Here is a 19,058-nt window from a genome sequence, read left to right as displayed (position 1 = left end):
AAGAAACTTGCTATTTATAATTAAAAGCCAAAAGAGGCTCCTTAAACAGTTTTTTTTCAAAGATTTTTGTTACTTATTAAACAGTTCGTGGTTGCGAACAATACGTAATAAGCGATTCGACCCAATGGTAAATAATTCTGATAACAATTAATACATTAATAAAAGTGGATTTCTATGCTGATTCTAAATATATAGAAATCAATAAGTTTAATTTTACCCATCAAAAGGTTCAAGCATCAGAGAATTTGCCTGATTTTCAAAAAAATCCCCCCCTCCAAGAGTCAAGCGATCATAATGAAAATCAAACAATCAGAATCAGGGCATAAAGAATACTTCTGAAGAGTTTTCAATTTCTTATCTGCAAAATTGTGGAATTTCGTATTTTTGCCATAAGAAAAATCAAGGATTCGAGTTTATTTGTTTATTTGCTTTTTTACCCTAGAGGAGATTCTATCGAACAAATGGTCCTAGGAGATTCAGAGTTCAAAGATTCGAACAAAAATAAAAGTTCGAGTGCCCTTTTTAATTACATGATTCTCCACAGCCCCTGGGGAAAGGACTGTAATTTCTGCAAGTTATCCTTTGTTTACACTCAATAAAAAAAAGTTTTTTCTTCTGAAAGTAAGGAGCGACATTAAAACTTAAAACGAACAAAAATTAAAAATTTTTAACTTTTTTTAAACTTTTTAGAACAGCCCTAGCATTCTTACTTCAACGAAGTTCAACCAGGATTTTTTTTTCTGGTGTTGTGCTGAAGCCCTTGGATATAGGGCCGAAATATTCACTGAATTGAATTCCACTGTATTGGAAAAATTTCCCCATTGTTTCTAAGTTGTGTTTGTTTGATATGGAATGGCAGAATGGTCTTCGTCGCTATTTTCAAATGCAAAGGCACCGTTTTCACCACCAACACTAGTAGCAAATTAGATGACTTCTTAAATTAATCAAACAACTGACGCTCTGATATATAATTGATTAATTATATAGATTATATTAATTATATAAATTATATTAAGTTATATAATAATTGATAAATTATTAAACGAAAAATGTTTTCGAAAAAAGAATTTATCAAAGAAAAGTAGAGAGCCATACTAGAACCTTACTAAGTTTTACTAGATTTACTAGATGTTTTCCAGAGAAATTGCCAACGGAATGTTCTGGGTACCTGGCTAACTGATCGTATTTCAAACAGTAGGCTGTACGAAAAGTATGGTTCAATCCCGCTTTCTACGGCTATAATGAAAGAAAGGTTGAGATGGTCAGGGCACGTTCTGTGGATGAAGGATGACAGATTACCGAAGATTGTCCTTTTCGGCCAACCGTCTAGGGCTAAACGGAAAGCATGTCGTCCCCGTTTATATAGAATATGTTATACATATATATATATATATATATATATATATATATATATATATATATATATATATATATATATATATATATATATATATATATATATATATATATATATATATATATATATATATATATATATATATATATATATATATATATATATATATATATATATATATATATATATATATATATATATATATATATATATATATATATATATATATATATATATATATATGACGAAGCATCTTCATTGAATTTTGTTTCTTGGAGTTCATATTTTGGAATTCTGGTGATAAAAACCGACTGAGAACCACGTGAACATGACAGGTCAATCAACAAGTCAAACAACATGAAGTTACACTTGTAAATAAATTCCAATTTATAACTTATAATGAGCATACACGTGTCATAACGTGTCACGGATACATGTCAACAAATTCCAAGGTAGTAAAAAGTTGAAAAATCAGCTGTTCAAATACTATTCTCAGTGGCATAAACTATAAGTAATACTTGAACTGAATTATATAGGATTCAGTTGCAAGGCCAAATTTAGGGGGGGGGTTGGGGTTTAAACTCCTTCAACCAAAATTTTGTCCGTCTCGTAAAAACATAACAAAAAGGCATATATAAATTTAACACCCATCTTTAAGTTTTGTACCTCCCCCCCTCTCCGAACAAAAATCCTGACCACGGCCTTTTTCAGTTGATTAAGAGAACCGATTCTTGCTAGCTAGGAAACGGTAGCGATAAAATACATCATGATATCCAATTTTATTACTGTTCCCGTCTTCCTATTTCTTCATGCCTTAGCTAGTCGTTCTTATTGGCCTTTCAATCTATTATGGAGAAGTTCCAACTTTCTAATGGCCATAGATAACTTGGAGTATTCCATACCTATAAATGTAAAAATAGTGTTCAAAAAGGCTCTGCGAGAGAAAAAGAAGCAATATTGTCCATAAATATGCGTGTTAATAAGAAAATCCATTATTAAATTTGTTGATGTTTAACTGACCTTTTCGTTTTAGCTAATTAAGCCAGAGCAAATATACCCCTCATCCTTCCATCCTCGGTCAAGATTGCAATAAAATATTTTGTTTTATTTAGTCTTTTGTTTTATTCGTCTGAAAAACGTAAGGAAGCATTTCACATTTTTATAGTTTTACGCAAGTTGGGAAATAAAGCTTAAAAGATCCTTCATACTGAATTTCGACAACTTCACAAGTTAGCCGCCGTTTTTTAAGAAGAAGCATAAATCGTTGCGAAATTACGCAAGATACTTGGAAAACTAACTATTTCGATCAAAATAAATTGGAAGAAATTTAGTCATTTTTTGAAGAATAGCAGTTGGTTGCATGTTTGTAGCCCAACATTATCTCTAAAGTTTACAGCACAACATGTTAAGATTCTTCTTCAAGATTTACGTAAACCTCAAAAACATACGAAAAATAATGGAAAGGTTTACTCTTCAACGCTTAATAACCTTGCGTATGACCTTATGTTAATCCAGAGCCGTTTAAAGGGGGGATGCAATCGGAACAAACTGTCCCGGGCAATGCTGCTTTGAGGGAATTCGCAGCCTGGGGGTTGCTCACTTTGATCATATTTTCAGCTGGTTCAGCTTTTATTGCGTATAGTTGAGACGGCAGGAGGCGCTGTAACTAACATTATCCCAGGCACCATCAACTCTAGGAACGGCCCTGCGTCAATCTAATCGCAAGATGGGGCAAAACAAAATGGCTTTGACGGAAGGCGTTAAGTAGGTTTTGACGTAATAGGCGTAAAGCTAGTTTTGACGCAATAGGCGTCAAGCAAATTTTGACATAATAGGCGTCAAGCAAGTTTTGACGTAGTAGGCGTCAAGCAAGTTTTGATGTAATAGACGTCAAGCAAGTTTTGACGTAATAGGCGTCAAGCAAGATTCAACTGTTTTACGTTAAAGTGATAAACAATTTATGAATTTCATGAAAAATTACTAAAAAATTCATAAAAAAATTCTAGTTTATGAAAGCTAGAAAGTACTTGTATTTAATTGTTTTCATATTGGAGTTCCTGCAGATGAAGATTGTCACCAGTGTGTATGGTAATGATGAAAGTACGTCAGAATAAAATAGCGTCGCAGTACGAAGGGAACCGTTTCGATATATATGGAGATAGACGTATGAACCGTAGCATAAAATGTAACAGCCTAAACAAAAAAAAGGCATGTAAAGCCTCACGTTTAGAGCATAAAGGACTCATTAAACCTTTCAAGAAAAATTTAATTCTCACAATTTGATTAAGTATTTATTTGAAAATCGCATCGTAAAATCGAATATTGTGGCTGTACACTGAAGAATCGTTTTTCATTTGCATATTGTAATTTTACAGACTTTTTCGGTTCAAATAACAGCTTACTGCAGCACCAAGCCGCCTGATGCCAACACAGCTGCATAAGCTGCAATATACTCAAAGTGTAACTATCTGCCCTCTCCCATGGATTTTCAATTTCCTCTGAACTCTTCATTATAACCTTTTCCTACCCCATTCAGCTACGACAATAGTTCTGCCAAATTTTAGTGACTGTTCATGGATCACCATTCAGTCTCTCAGGTGGGTTACAACCCCCCCACCTCCCAGGAGAGATGTCAAAGAAGACCCGAAAACCACGTTGAAAAATGGAAGATACTTTTATAAGATTATTACGTCTATTTTTTATGTCTACTTTTAGCTCCGTTTACCTTTTTGGGGGAGAATGGGATCGTTTAACCAGCTTTCATCGATATACCTTTGTATTATTATTATTCAATATCTAAATTTATTTATATTTTAAAAATAAATTCTTGTTCCAAAAAGACAAAAGAAGTTGCTGGAAGTGTTTTATCGTCCATTTATCAAACAGTGAAACGGCACTAGTTCTTTTCATATTATACTTTTCGAGTTGTATCCTTCTGACTACTCTTTATCTATGTGTTTGGGTTTTATTCAATCTTTTTTTGGAACTAAATATCTGTCAACGCATTTGTTTATTCGAAATCCTACAGTCATTTTCAATCTTTTTTAAAATAAAATCCAAGTTCGGCAGTTTTTTCCGTAAGATTCAATTTTAAAATAAACTTTTATCTACATCTATATCCTCACTCTTTGAAGTCATGATCTTTGACAATCTGTCATCCTTCATCCGTTAAACGCGGCCGTCAGTTTTTATGGCACTTGGTATTCACCAAGTGACATATAGCGATCGCAATTTCTGTCCGTCGGTCTATCTGTCTGTCTGTCCGTCCCGGTTTTGCTAGCTCGGGCACTTCCAGATACGCTAGGACGATGAAAGATGGCAGGTGTATCAGGGACCGGACCAAATTTAGGATCAGTTTCTAACCTTGATCATGTCCTTGTGTCTACTAGTATTTTTAGTAGCTCATTAACAGTAAATGGGCTCCGTGAATTTTTTGCTTCTGACCATTTACCGCTATCGTTCCGAATCAGTGCACCATTTTATAGAATGCGCGCAAATCGACCTTCAAAATTGACAACAATCATTGAATGGAGTAAAACCGATTGACTCAGTATCAGTACTGGCTTGATAATCTACTTTCGAAGATAAAAATACCTTTTGACTTGCTCCAAACATCAGTACCTATTCCCACGTCTGAAATTCGTCTAAAACTAAATATGTACTCGTCACTTATTTCGCATGCGCTACTACAAGCGGAATCGCACTTTGTCCCTCGATCCAGAGTCCGTGCTGGGTCACAAGTTAAGGGCTGGTCTGGGAACCCATCCCTTGTTGAAGCCTGCCAGAAGGCCAAATTTTGGCTAGGCATATGGATAGAATGCGGGAGACCCAAGAACGGCATAGTGAACCAAATACGGATTTCCACAAAGCATCATTTTTCCAAAGAACTGCAAGAACATAGAGCCGCTATTCGTTGTGATTTTTCAGAAAAGATAATGAGTAATCCGACGCTTCTGTGGAAAAGTTTGACCCGCGACCAGAGTGAAAGAAACGCTCCGTCAGCTCATATTTCTACTGAGGCCTGGCAACAGCATTTTTTGAAAGAGTTTTCAGAACCTGATTCCAAAGTAGAATATCCCCTTAAATGTGATCTCAATCGGATACTGTCAAAAAATACTGTACCCACGTTTATTGTTTCACTGTCTGATATTATGAATTCTGCGCAAAAAAATAAGAAACCTTTTTCGAGGGGTACAGATAATATTTGTGCTAAACACATTCTTCTTGGAAGTCCCCTACTACTTTGTCACCTTGATCTCATGTTCCAAATGGTGTTCACAACTGGAATAGTTCGCTGAATGAGTGTTCTTCATATCGCCCTATTACAGTTGCTACTACTTTCTGCAAGATTTTTGAAACACTCGTAATGCCAGAACTTACAAATAAATGCTACATGCCGCCATATCAGTTTGGCTTCCAAAAAGGCCTAGGGTGTGCCCACGCGCTTACTGCACTATCGTCAATACTTATAGATACTGATAAGTCTGGTGATTCGCTCGTCCTAGGGAGTCATGATGTAAGCCATGCTTTTGACTCTCTGATTCACGCACAAATTCTCCTTGAGCTATATAAACGGGGAGTTGACACGTCTGCCATTCGTGCTTTATATGATATGTATAACCATCTTGCTGTTGTTATCAGACTACCTGATGGGACCATAATACGTTTCGTTATTCCAGTCCGTCGAGGTGTCAGACAGGGTGCCCTTACCTCTCCAGTTACCTTTAATAACTGTATCCTGAAAGCCCAATCCAGCGAAGTTCCTTCGTGTATTTTAAAAGGGATTGATGTGTCACTTATCGCTTATGCAGATGATATTTTTAACCCTAGTCGAACAGTACGTCGTTCGAAAGAAATTTTGCTATTTTAAGTAAAGAATATGCTAACATTAACCTTACATTCAATAGAGAAAAATCGGACGTGGTTCTGTTCAACTGGGTTGAAACTCGAGCAGGATTTACTATTAATCTCGACGGCCGGCCAGTTTCCCCAAAATCACAAACGAAATATTTAGAGCTTCCTATCGGTGACACTCTCAAAGCAACAGGAAGGCTCTTGATCCTTCATTTCCAACGTCGAACAGGAGCTGCATACGGAAGCTTGGTAGCAAACAAACTTCGACTCAACCGTAAACTGCTAGCGAAACTCTACAATGCTTCTGCACTCCCGACCTTTTTATACCTTGCACCTTTTTGGCGTACGTTTACGATAACCGAGACGAAGGAGCTTCGGCGAATCTATTTCCGGTATGCCAAATACCTGCTTGCCCTTCCACCATGGTCAAGCAACTCCTGGGTCATTAAAAGATACGGCATCATAGACCCGAATGCTTCTATCAAAAAAAGCATAGAAGCTTATAATAGTAGAATTGGTCGGCACCCATGGAGAGCTATTTTGTTTCAATGAATGTTTTGCTTTTGTATGTTTTAATTGTTTTTAAGTAAGTGTTGCAAAGTTTTTTGTGTAGTTTTTTATTTCATTTTCTTTTTCCTCTTTTCTTTTATTCACATTTTATTCCGTTTTTCATGTGTATTATAACGGGTCAAGTAGGCACACTCGTACCTCTTTAAAGAGGCGAACCACGACAATGTTAAGCGATCTTCGGTTCCAGTGGTCGGAGAGGGATGGGGAGGGATGCATTTCGTAGCCCGAGCTCCAACTAAGAAACCTGCCAAATTTCATCCCCCTCCGACTTTTCCTTCATGGGGAAAATCTGGCCGAAAGTTTCGACCCCCCAAACCCACCTACCCCCCCTTTAACGTTGTCCGATCGGGCTGAAATTAACAAGTTAAGGTCCCCTAGGGCCCAGGAGCTTATCCACAAAATTTCAGCTCGATCCGATAACTCCTTCCCTGTTTTCCAGAAACCACGAATAGCCACTTAATGTTCATGTTCTTTTTTTTTCGCCACGCCTACAGGTCACAGCCGAAATCGGATCTGGGTGTAGGAAGACTCATTCGACGCGGAATTCTCCGAGTAATTTTCCTGGAAAGTTTCGTCGGAAAATCTTAACCCCACGATTTTCTAGCTTAGAAAAACCCATTTCCCCATAAGAGCCCATGTTAATTTTTGAAATTCTTAAAAGTTATATTTATACACATGCCGGTATTTCGACTTCAAACATGCCCGGTTAGCTCAGTCGGTAGAACGTGGGACTTTTAATCCTAAAGTCAAGGGTTCAAGTCCCTTATCGGGCGGTTTTTTTTTCACAAAATATGAAAAAAAAACTTCGTTTTCTTAAAGAGTTAAAGAGGCTAGGTCCCAAAGTCGAACCTTAAAACGTACAGGAATTAGGAGAGGCAGTCCTAATTCCTGTACGAGGAGTACAGGAATTATTAAATTACATCCATCATGGATTGTAGAAAAACGTACAGAAATAATATGAAAAAAACTTCGTTTTCTTAAAGAGTTAAAGAGGCTGCGTCCCAAAGTCGAACCTTAAAACGTACAGGAATTGGGAGAGGCAGTTGGGGGGTTGCCGCCCCCCAAACCCCCAGCTTTTAAAGACTCTTTTGTACAGGTTTTTTGTTTTGTTAATTAAAAGAGGGCCTTTCCGAAGCCAAGAGCGGGGGGTTTGGGACGCAGCCTCTTTAACTCTTTAAGAAAACAAAGTTTTTTTCATATTATTATAAATAAATTCAATTCAATTAAATTAGAGATAGTCTCTTCCCCGATTCGACCATCTGGGGGGGGGGACAAATGGGACAGTTGAGAAGAATTTTATTTGCCCTATGAAGGAAAATCGTGAAACCTGCCCTATGAGCTCTTGGCTCTTCCGACCTCGGCAAAAGTGCCATATGAGCTCTTGTTCTTCAGTAAGGAATCATTTAAATATAACAGGATAATATGTCAAGGATACTTGTCAAATATTGAAAAAATATTCAAGAATTAAGCTTAGGTTGCATCTCAGAAAACCGGTTTCATAGCTACAAAAACAAGTAATGGATGATACAATGAACTGGAGTTAGACAGAATGTATATATTCGCAAAAGACTTAAGATTAACCTTTTTTATGGCACTTAGTATTAACCAAGTGACATATAGGAATCGCCAATTTTGTTGGTCTGTCGGTCTGTCTGTCTGTCTGTTGGTCCCGGTTTTGCTACTTTAGGCACTCCCAGGTAAGCTAGGACGATGAACTTTGGCAGGAGTATCAGGGACGGGACCAGCTTAAATTAGAAATAGTCGTTTTCCCAATTTGACCATCTGGGGGGAGTGGGGGGCCGGTTAATTCGGAAAAAATAGAAAAAGTGAAGTATATTTAACTTATGAATGGGTGATGGGATCTTAATGAAATTTGATGTTTAGAATGATATTGTGTCTCAGAGCTCTTATTTTAAATCCCGACCGGATCTGATGACATTGGGGGGAGTTGGGGGGGGGGGAACCTAAAATCTTAGAAAACACTTAGAGTGGTGGGATCGGGATGAAACTTGGTGGAAAAAATAAACACAGGTGCTAGATACATGATTGACATAAACGGAACGGATCCACTCTCTTTGGGATAGTTGGGGGGGGGGGTATTTCTGAAAAATTAGAAAAAAATGAGGTATTTTTAACTTATGAACAGGTGATCGGATCTCAATGAAATTTGATATTTAGAAGGATATCGTGGCTCAGAGCTCTCATTTTAAACCCGACCAGATCTGGTGACATTAGGGGGGGGGAGTTGGGAGGGGGAAACCTAAAACTTGAAAAACACTTAGAGTGGAGGGATCGGGATGAAACTTGGTGGAAAAAATAATCACGAGTCTTAGATACATGATTGACATAACCAGAACGGATCCGCTGTCTTTGGAGTAGTTGGGGGAGGGGTTAATTCTGAAAAATTAGAAAAAATGAGGTATTTTTATCTTACGAACGGGTTATCGGATCTCAATGAAATTTGATATTTAGAAAGATATCGTGTCTCAAAGCTCTTATTTTAAATCCTGACTGGATCTGGTGACGTTGGGGGAAGTTTGGGGTGGGGGAACCTAAAATCATGGAAAACGCTTATATTGGAGGGATCAGGATGAAACTTGGTGGGAAAAATAAGCAGAAGTCTTACATACGTGATTTAAATAATTGGAACGGATCTGATCTATTGGGGGGGGGGGGTAGTTCTGAAAAATAAGAAAAAATGACGTATTTTTAACTTACGAAGGAGTGATCGGATCTTCATGAAACTTCATATTTAGAAGACCTCGTAACTCAGATCTCTTATTTTAAATCTCAACCGGATCAAGCGTAATTGGGGGGGGGGGGCAGTTGGGGGGGACCGGAAATCTTAGAAAATACTTAAAGCGGTGAGATCAGGATGAAACTGGATGGGAAGAATAAAAACCTGTCTAAGATACGTGACTGACATAACCGGACCGGATCTGCTCTCTTTGGTGGAATTGGAGGGGGGGTAATTTTGAAAATTGAGGTATTTGTAATTTACGAAAGGGCGACCAGATCTTAATTACATTTGATATTTAGAAGGATCTTGTGCTTTAAAGTTCCTATTTTAAATTCCGACCAGATCCTGTGACGTTGGGGGGAGTTGGAGGGGGAAACCGGAATTCTTGGAAAACGTGAAATTGGGGTATTTTTATCTTACGAATAGATGATCGGATCTTAATGAAATTTGATTTTTAGAAAGAATTCATGTCTCAGAGTTCCTATTTCAAATCCCGGCCAGATCGTTTGACATTGGGGGGGAGTTGGAGGGGAATATCTTGGAAAAACACTTGGAGTGTAGGAATCGGGATGAAGCTTGGTGCATAGAATAAACAAATGTCCTTGATACGTGATTGACAGAATCGTACTGGATTCGCTCTCTTTGGGGTAGTTGGGGGGAGGGGTTCAGTGGTTTGGCGAGGTTTGGTGCTTCTGGACGTGCTAGGACGATGAAAATTGATAGGCGTGTCAGGGAGCTGCACAATTTGACTTGATAAAGTCATTTTCCCAGATTCGACCATCTGGGGGGGGCTAAAGGGAGAGGAAAAACTAGAAAAAATTAGGTATTTATAACTTACGATCTTAATGAATTTTGATATTTAGAAGGACATCGTGATTCAGAGCTCTTATTTTAAATCCTGACTGACATTAAGCCTCTGATTTTCCTTTTTAAATCAATCTATTGATTCATGGAATTTTGTTAGAGCTCATACCATATGATCTCTTGGCTCTTAGCTCTTCTCGCCTCGTCACAAGTGCCATATGAGCTCTTAGCTCTTGTTCATTAGGATAAATCCAACTTCACTTGTTGGGTATGTTTCCAATAACCGACTAGTACCATCTCAAGCTCCGAGTCAAAAGTATAGACACAACAAAGCAAAAATAAGGCATATATTGGCAAGAACACTCATTTCAGCTTGAAAATTATTTTTAGCAAAAATAATGAAAAATAAGAAAACATAACGTAACGTAAAATTAACGTAACGTAACCTAACCCCCACCCCCATCCCTAATGTACAAATATATAGCCCAAATTTTACAAGTCCAATGCATTCTGTAGACAAACTTGCATTGTTTTTGCAAATTATTTTTAAGACAAATTTGCAGTCTTGCTGTCTGGATCAAATTTGCAGTCTGGATCAATGCTCACGTTCACCAGCACATCTTGTGCCATCTTTGTCAAAACAAAGTCCGATGGCACTTACCAACAATTCCTCCCTCATCGACTGTCTGTCAGTGATTGACAGTTTCTTGTTCCTATACACAGCAAAAATTAAAGCATGTCCATACAGACCAGGTACCTGCATAGGCAGGTTGTAGCTGCCTAATTTCGTTCCTTTACAAACAGAAAATGTGGTTGGAAACATTTTGAACGTAGTCTGCTCAAGAGTCATTTCTACAGGAAAATGAGGAGTTCAAGAACTGGTAAAACGGTCTATCCGACTGCGAAACGGTATAGTTTTCACAATATAATGTATATTTGAAATCCAAATGGCATCCGCCCTGCAGAAGGTAATAATAAGCAATAGAAAACAAGGTTCACGTGAATAAAAAAAAGAAGAAAACATGGTCACAAATGCTTTTTTCTGCTTGATAAATACAATCACGTTTTGTTGTTTTTCAGGTCAAGCAAGTGTTTTCCGCCCTTTTCCTAATGTATCCGAACAAAAATCGGTTTCCCAGTGTGCTTAGCTTAAAATTACACATCTTGGTGCAAAAAAGCCTCCACAGCTACTCAGTTAAATATACTATAACTGAAAACTAACCTTCTCAGTTCATTCAGGAGAGATGGATCAAAAAAAACTTACTTATCTGTAATTTGAACTTAAGTATCCTTCATCGGTGTTCTTGGCTAGATTTCAAGAGTATGATGCTACTTCGGCGCACTGTTTATAATCATGATGTATAAATTAAACCAAAGTTCTTTTCATAATCTGTGTTAACTTGACGTTCAGTCTACGTTGTTGTTTTTTTTTAGAAAAATATTTATTAGACTGACACTCACATGAAACCCTATTATTAAAAAAGCCAGAACATATCGATTTCTTTTCAAATAGCAAAAAAAGTTACATCTATTTACATTACCTCTTCCTTAAAGGAATAAAGTAAGTATTTTTCTCAGAGGAAGGCCTCGACGCTGTATGGAACATGTTTCTTACCGATCACCCCCCGGGAATTTCTTGTGAAAGCCATTAGGCGGACACGGTTGTTCCATGAGAAGCTTTTTGAAGTTGGGAGAGCTCAATTATAAATACGGTTAAGATATTCTGACTTCACAGAAAGGTATATAAATCCCTTTGAAATGAACGATTTTGCAACAAGCCCACTGCTGCAAATGACAACTAAAGGACAAGATACTCATATCATCGGATTCATTAGTTTCAGATATATCCATTAACCGAGCCGGAATAACGATATTGCTTAGAATTTCTCCTAAAAAGGATCTAAACTTCATATTAAACAATTTTTAAGAAACACTCACCTTATTTTTAGTCAAAAATCTCTGTATACGAAATTTCAAAAATATAGTTTGGCAGATGTATGGAATTGAACCTCAGCTATGGAATAATAGCAAAATTTTAAGCTTTCGTCCCCCCCCCCGAAACGTTTGTCTGACTCGTAAAAACATAACAAAATACCTATAAATAAGATGTGCTTTTAAAGTTTTTTTGTAGCCCCTTCCCCCCCCCAAAAAAAAAAAAAATTCTGGATATGGCCCTGAAGGGAACGTAAACCTGAATGATACTATTTCAGTCTCCGTAGATGTTTTCAGACACGGCGACGAACTGAAAGGAAGTGTCACGCTATTACGCAGCGACATGATTTGCTAATAACTATTTCTTTAGAAGGCTCAATTCTTTATTAAAAGCCTATAAAAGGCATTTTAGGTTTCTGTATAGGCCTAGTGGGAAACTGTAAGTAGGCTCTGGTTATGAAAGTTATTTTGCAAAACACAGATCCAGTTCCGCATGTACTGCAGACCTTCTATGAATTTCAGCACACTTGAATTACCTGAGTGAATTGCTGTGAGGAAGGGGGGAGGAAAAAATCATATTCAGAACTAGGAACTATAAGATTTATTTATTTTAAGGTGCCTAAGATTGTATTCTATCAGCTGAAGCTATTTATAATTTGAAATGGATTATCGCTGCTTCGATATTATCAGAGTATATCGCTGAATGCGGTCACTTTTATAAAGGGTTTCTGTATAGGCCTAGTGGGAAACTGTAATTAGGCTCTGGTTATGAAAGTTATTTTGCAAAACACAGATCCAGTTCTGCATGTACTCCAGACCTTCTATGAATTTCAGCACACTTGAATTACCTGAGTGAATTGCTGTGAGGAAGGGGGGAGGAAAAAATCATATTCAGAACTTGGAACTATAAGATTTGTTTATTATAAGGTGCCTAAGATTGTATTTTATCAGCTGAAGCTGTTTATAATTTGAAATGGATTATCGCTGCTTCGATATTATCAGAGTATATCGCTGAATGCGGTCACTTTTATAAAGGGTTTCTGTATAGGCCTAGTGGGAAACTGTAATTAGGCTCTGGTTATGAAAGTTATTTTGCAAAACACAGATCCAGTTCTGCATGTACTGCAGACCTTCTATGAATTTCAGCACACTTGAATTACCTGAGTGAATTGCTGTGAGGAAGGGGGGAGGAAAAAATCATATTCAGAACTTGGAACTATAAGATTTGTTTATTATAAGGTGCCTAAGATTGTATTTTATCAGCTGAAGCTGTTTATAATTTGAAATGGATTATCGCTGCTTCGATATTATCAGAGTATATCGCTGAATGCGGTCACTTTTATAAAGGTGCTGCCCATAGAGAAAATTTCGCAAAAAAGTTAACTAATTCTGTTATTCTTGATTCACCAAAAACTAAAGAGATATACACGAAAACACAGAATGAAATAATATCCTACTGATAGGACCCGAATTGCCTTCAGTGGGTCCTTGGATATTATCCTTTAGCATATAGATTCAAAAGATTGTATTATTAATCTGTTGCATCTATAATCACGAGTTTTCGCCGAGCTTTTCTATGGTTAAAAGTCTGGCAGGGAAAAACAGCGTTTTTATAAGCCTGAACAACTTTGCTGATCTCATCATTTTTTTTTCTTAAGGGGGTGGGTCCTTAATCATATATTGGGGAAATATTCCCATGGCCATATTCAGGGGAGGAGTTAGAGGGTTTGAACCACCCCGAAATGTTTGTCCGACTAGTAAAAACGTAATAAAAATAAACGAGTAATTTATTACATTTGGTTAGTTTCGAAGCTTCTATTGGTTTGATTTTCTTTTCTTTTTTTTTGAAAAAGTTAATTTTGATATTCAATACAACCGTGTTCAATACACAGCAATAATTGCGATTAGCACAGTGCTCAGATAGCCAAGAAACAAACTTACATCTAGAATCAGAATTTTCTAAAACGAGGCAAATTTTCTGAGGCTCGTAACTTTTGATGGGTACGACTAAACTTGATGTAACTTATATATTTAAAATCAGCATTAAAATGCGATTCTGTTGATGTAATTAAATTAAAAAAAAACCATTTTTTTTTAACTGAAAGTCAGGAGCAAAATTAAAACTTAGCACGAACAGAAATTACTTCGTATATGAAAGGGGCTGCTTCCTCACCAACGCCCCGCTCGTTACGCTAAAGTTTGACTCTTTCTCTCAACCCTTCTTTTTAAAACAGTAAAAACTTTAGCGTAAAGAGCGGGGCGTTGGTGAGGAAGCAGCCTTTTTCATATACGAAGTAATTTCTGTTCGTTTTAAGTTTTAATTTTGCTCCTTACTTTCAGTTAAAAAAACTTGTTTTTTTTTATTTAACTTCAGAACGTTTTTCAATCAATGCATGTTTTGATTTTGGCTCTCCGCAGAGGAATAATTAAAATGAAATCTGCATTTTTTTTTTAAGAAAAAAGAGCGGGGGAGGAAGCCTAGTTGCCCTCCGATTTTTGGTTAATTAAGATAAAGGCAACTAGAACTTTTAATTTTTTACGAATCTTTTTTTTAGTAAAAGATATACGTAACTTATAAATTAGCTTACGTAAAGAAGTTCTGTATTCTCATGTTTTTATTACATATATGAGGGGATTCGCCCCCTCGCCAGTACCTCGCTCTTTACACTAAAGCTTAAATTTTGTCCCAATTCATTAAGAATGACCCCTGAATCACAAAAATCGTAGAATAAATAGTTGAAATTACTAAAAATACTTTAGCGTAAAGAGCGGGGTATTAGGAGGAGGTGAGCCCCTTATATGGGTAATAATTTCTTTCGTTTTAAGTTTTAATGCTGCTCTTTACTTCCAGCTGAAAAAACTTTTTCATATTTATTTTTTCATTTTTTTTTAATAATGCTAGTAAATCCTGCGCTCCCTTCATGGAAATTTTCTTCCACCAGGACAAATTCCTCGATGAAAAGTTCCCCCAGCCTATCCCCCTATTCTCAACCCCTCCCCCAAACCAAAAAAATCCTCCTGAAAACGCCTGTATACTTCCCAATAACCATTACTATATGTAAGCACAGGTCAAAGTTTGTAACTTGTAGCCCCTCCCACGGGGACTGTGGGGAGTAAGTCATCCCCGAAGACATAGTTATAAGGTTTTTCGACTACGCTGAATAAAATGGCTATCTCAGAATTTTGATCTATTGACTTTGGGAAAATAATTAACGTGGGAGGGGGCCCAGGTACCCTCCAATTGTTTTGGTCACAGAAAAAGGGCACTAGAACTTTTCATTTCCGTTAGAATGAGCCCTCTCGCAACATTCTAGGACAGCTGGGTCGATACGATCACCCCTGGGGAAAAGAAAAAAAAACAAACAAACAAACGAATAAACACGCATCCATGATCGGATCATTTTTGCATCATTTTTGAAGATAGGAGCTTGAAACTTCTACAGTAGGGTTCTCTGATACGCTGAATCTGATGGTGTGATTTTCGTTAAGATTCTATGACTTTTAGGGGGTGTTTTCCCCTATTTTCTAAAATAACGCAAATTTTCTCAGGCTCGTAACTTTTGATGGGTAAGACGAAACTTGATGAAACTTACATATTTAAAATCAGCATTAAAATGCAATTCTTTTGATGTAGCTATTGGTAGGCTATCAAAATTCCATTTTTTAGAGTTTTGATTACAATTGAGCCGGATCGCTCCTTACTACAGTTCGTTACCACGAACTGTTTGATTGTTGGTAATAAAATTCCGTTTTTTAGAGTTTCGGTTACTATTGAGCCAGGTCACTCCTAACTACAGTTCGTTACTATGAACTGTTTCATAAATAGCCCATAATATATATTTACTTATAATAAATGTTTAAAAAATGTCTTTACTTATAAGAATAAATGTGATTTTATTTCAAATCGTTTTTTTGGTAAACCCCCATCCGAACGAAAACCCTGGATACGGCCCCGGATGTCCCCCCTTACTTCCTGTGTGCACATTGGGGGCTTTCTTATTATTCAAGCCGCCGCCCGATTTCTTTCAGTTTCAGTATGTTTGTATAATTTACAATAAGAAACGTGTCATACAAACAATTATGGCAGTTAAAGAGATTAATTGTAATCCTGGTTTACATAGCTTTTTTACAAGATCCTGTTATATTTCAGCATAATTAATCTGTTTAACGATTATTGGAAATATCGTAACACAAAAAAAATATGATATGAATGGGCCTCTATCCTTGGAATGTTGCTTTATCTAATATCAATAAACGAAATTTGTTACATGACAGTCTTCAAGTCAAATCTATTGCACAATTAGAAAGGGACAGTCAAAAGACAATAAACTAAAGAGAAAAAAGAAATCTTCCTTTTTCTCTCTAAAATTAAAAAGTAACTTCGAGTTCTAGCTAAAAATAAAATGAAAAGATGCCCCTTATCCTAAAATACCAATTGCAAAATGGTCCTCTGACCGCAAACGGCAGGTTGAAAGCTTGAGATTTTAACTCCACGCTAAAGGCTTGACTTTTTGTCACAATTCTTTAAGAAAGGATTGAGTCCTTTCTTAAAGAATTGTTAATTTTAAATTTTTAAAATGTTAAAATTTAAAGAAATTCAACCAAGGGTGGTTGAATTTGAATGAGAAGTATTTTTAAAGAACTCCAAGACTTCAGCGTAGACAGCGAGGGTTTAGGAAGGGGCAGCCCTCGTATATACGGAATAATTTCCGTATATAAGACCAAATTTGAAACTCCAAGAAAAAATGAAGGTTCGGATTAGAAACCAGGGGCATAATTTGCTATGGGTCAGGGGAGAAACTGTCCCCCATACCCCAGTTCACCCTCTCCCAGCTGAAATTCAGTTTCTTCAAAAATCTTGTCAAAACTAAAGATAAGCCTGCATAATTTAAGCATCCACAGAAACACGTCAGTTTTCTTTAGTATATTATAGCTCATTATATTATATTATTGCATTTATTATACTATATGGCTCATTTTTCAATTTTCACTGTCTTTTTCACACGATTTGGAAAAATTGGATGGAACTCCTCCTCCCCAGAATTTTGAAGAAATTACGCCACAGTTAAGAATGATTCGTTTCATAACTGCCAATGGTCATTGGCACAACATTTTGACCACAAACCTTTATGACCAAATTCGCAACTCCAAAGAATAATAAATAAATGAAGCTCCGGATTCCGAATAATTCTTTTCGGTAATTGATTTGACAAACTGATTGACTGACTGATTGTCTAACTGATTTAACTAACTGATCGCCTTAATTTCAAAGCGTCTCAAAAAATTGTAGAGAAAGTTCCCAAGGATATTTTAGAACTTATTTTTTTATATCATATTCTCCCTAAGCCTTTTCTGTGTTCCTTGGTATAAAATCTGTCGAAATAACTGCCCAAATAGGAATAAGACACAACCTTGCCTAATGCCTGATTTTGAACCTGAGTAAATCCTATCCTCTGCGTTTCAGATATCATATAAACATGTCGGTAACCAGTTTCAAGCAATAGTCGGACAAGGGAGTCAGAAGTTTTGTCTTTTGGGGGGAGGGGTCGAAATACTTTGATGGTTATATGACCCTACATAGTCCCTGGGAAAGGACCGTGCGCGGTATCGCACGCGTCGGTATCAGACGTATTGGTATCACATATATCGTATCGGCCATATCGGTGTATCGGTATCCTTTGTATTTTTCAGTCATTTTCTAGGCTCATTTTTAAAAGCATTTCCCGGGGAGGAAATCTATGTTGATACTAAAACAAAGAATTAAAGATCTATATCATGAGTTTTTTTACTTTACAAAAAGAAAAGAAGCTCTTTTCTGGTCCGTCTTCCACTCCGAAGTTATTTTTTCCTTAAATTAAAAGATTTTAATACATAAAAAGCGAGAGACAATATTTAAACAAAATCAAGATAAAGTGTAAACAAAAATACCAAATTTTCAAAGTGTACTGAGTAAGAAAATAAAAAGTAAAAAGGATTTAAAAAAGAAAGCAGGAGATTTTAGCCAAACAAAAGCCTCGTGCCTCGTGTATTCATCACAAATAAAATTTCACGGGCCGTAGACATAAACAAAATTTTTCACTAGTGGAGTTCTTTCTATTCTTATTTTGTCTAAGCGAAGCCCTGGTTTAGAGTAGCACATAACCTTGACCTTTTATGGCACTTGGTCGCAAATTCTGTCGGTCGGTCTGTCGGTCTGATTGTCTGTCCCGGTTTTGCTAGTTTAGGCACTTCCAGATAAGCTAGGACGATGAGATTTGGCAGGCGTATCAGAAACCGGACCAGATTCAATTAGAATTAGTCGTTTCCCAAATTTGACCATCTGGAGTGGGGGGAATGGGGGAACGGTTAATCGGAAAAAATAGAAAAAATGAAGTATTTTTAACTTACGAACGGATGATAGGATCTTAATGAAATTTGACATTTAGAAGGATATTGTGCTTTAAAACTCTTTTGTAAATCGTGACCAGATCTGGTGACATAGGGGAGATTTGGAGGGGGAAACCGGAATTCTTGGAAAACGTGAAAATTGAGGTATCTTACGAATGGGTAATCGGATCTTAATGAAACTTGATAAATAGAAGAATCTTATGTCTCAGATGCTCCATTTTCAATTCGAATCGGATCTGGAGACATAGAGGGCTAGAGGGGCGAAACAGAAATCTTGGAAACCGGAAATCTTGGAAAACGTTTAGAGTGGAGACATCGGGATGAAACTTGGTGGGAAGAATAAGCACAAGGTATAGATACGTGATTGACATAATGGGAACGGATCCGTTCTCTTTGGGGGTGCTGGGGTTGTTA

The 19,058-nt window shown here is 36.9% G+C and overlaps 1 protein-coding gene across 12 annotated transcripts in view; it reads right to left on the bottom strand.

The window, feature by feature from the left end:
- The window catches only part of LOC136041229 (protein kinase C and casein kinase substrate in neurons protein 2-like), a 119,068-nt gene that overhangs the window by 78,856 nt on the left and 21,154 nt on the right, over positions 1-19,058 (bottom strand). The gene's annotated exons all lie outside the window — the stretch shown is intronic.

The sequence above is a fragment of the Artemia franciscana genome, unplaced genomic scaffold (genome assembly GCF_032884065.1).
Source record: "Artemia franciscana unplaced genomic scaffold, ASM3288406v1 PGA_scaffold_1180, whole genome shotgun sequence".
NCBI lineage: Eukaryota > Metazoa > Arthropoda > Branchiopoda > Anostraca > Artemiidae > Artemia > Artemia franciscana.
The sequence above is the reverse complement of the archived record's forward strand: the minus strand, read 5'-3'. Positions and strand labels throughout refer to the sequence as shown.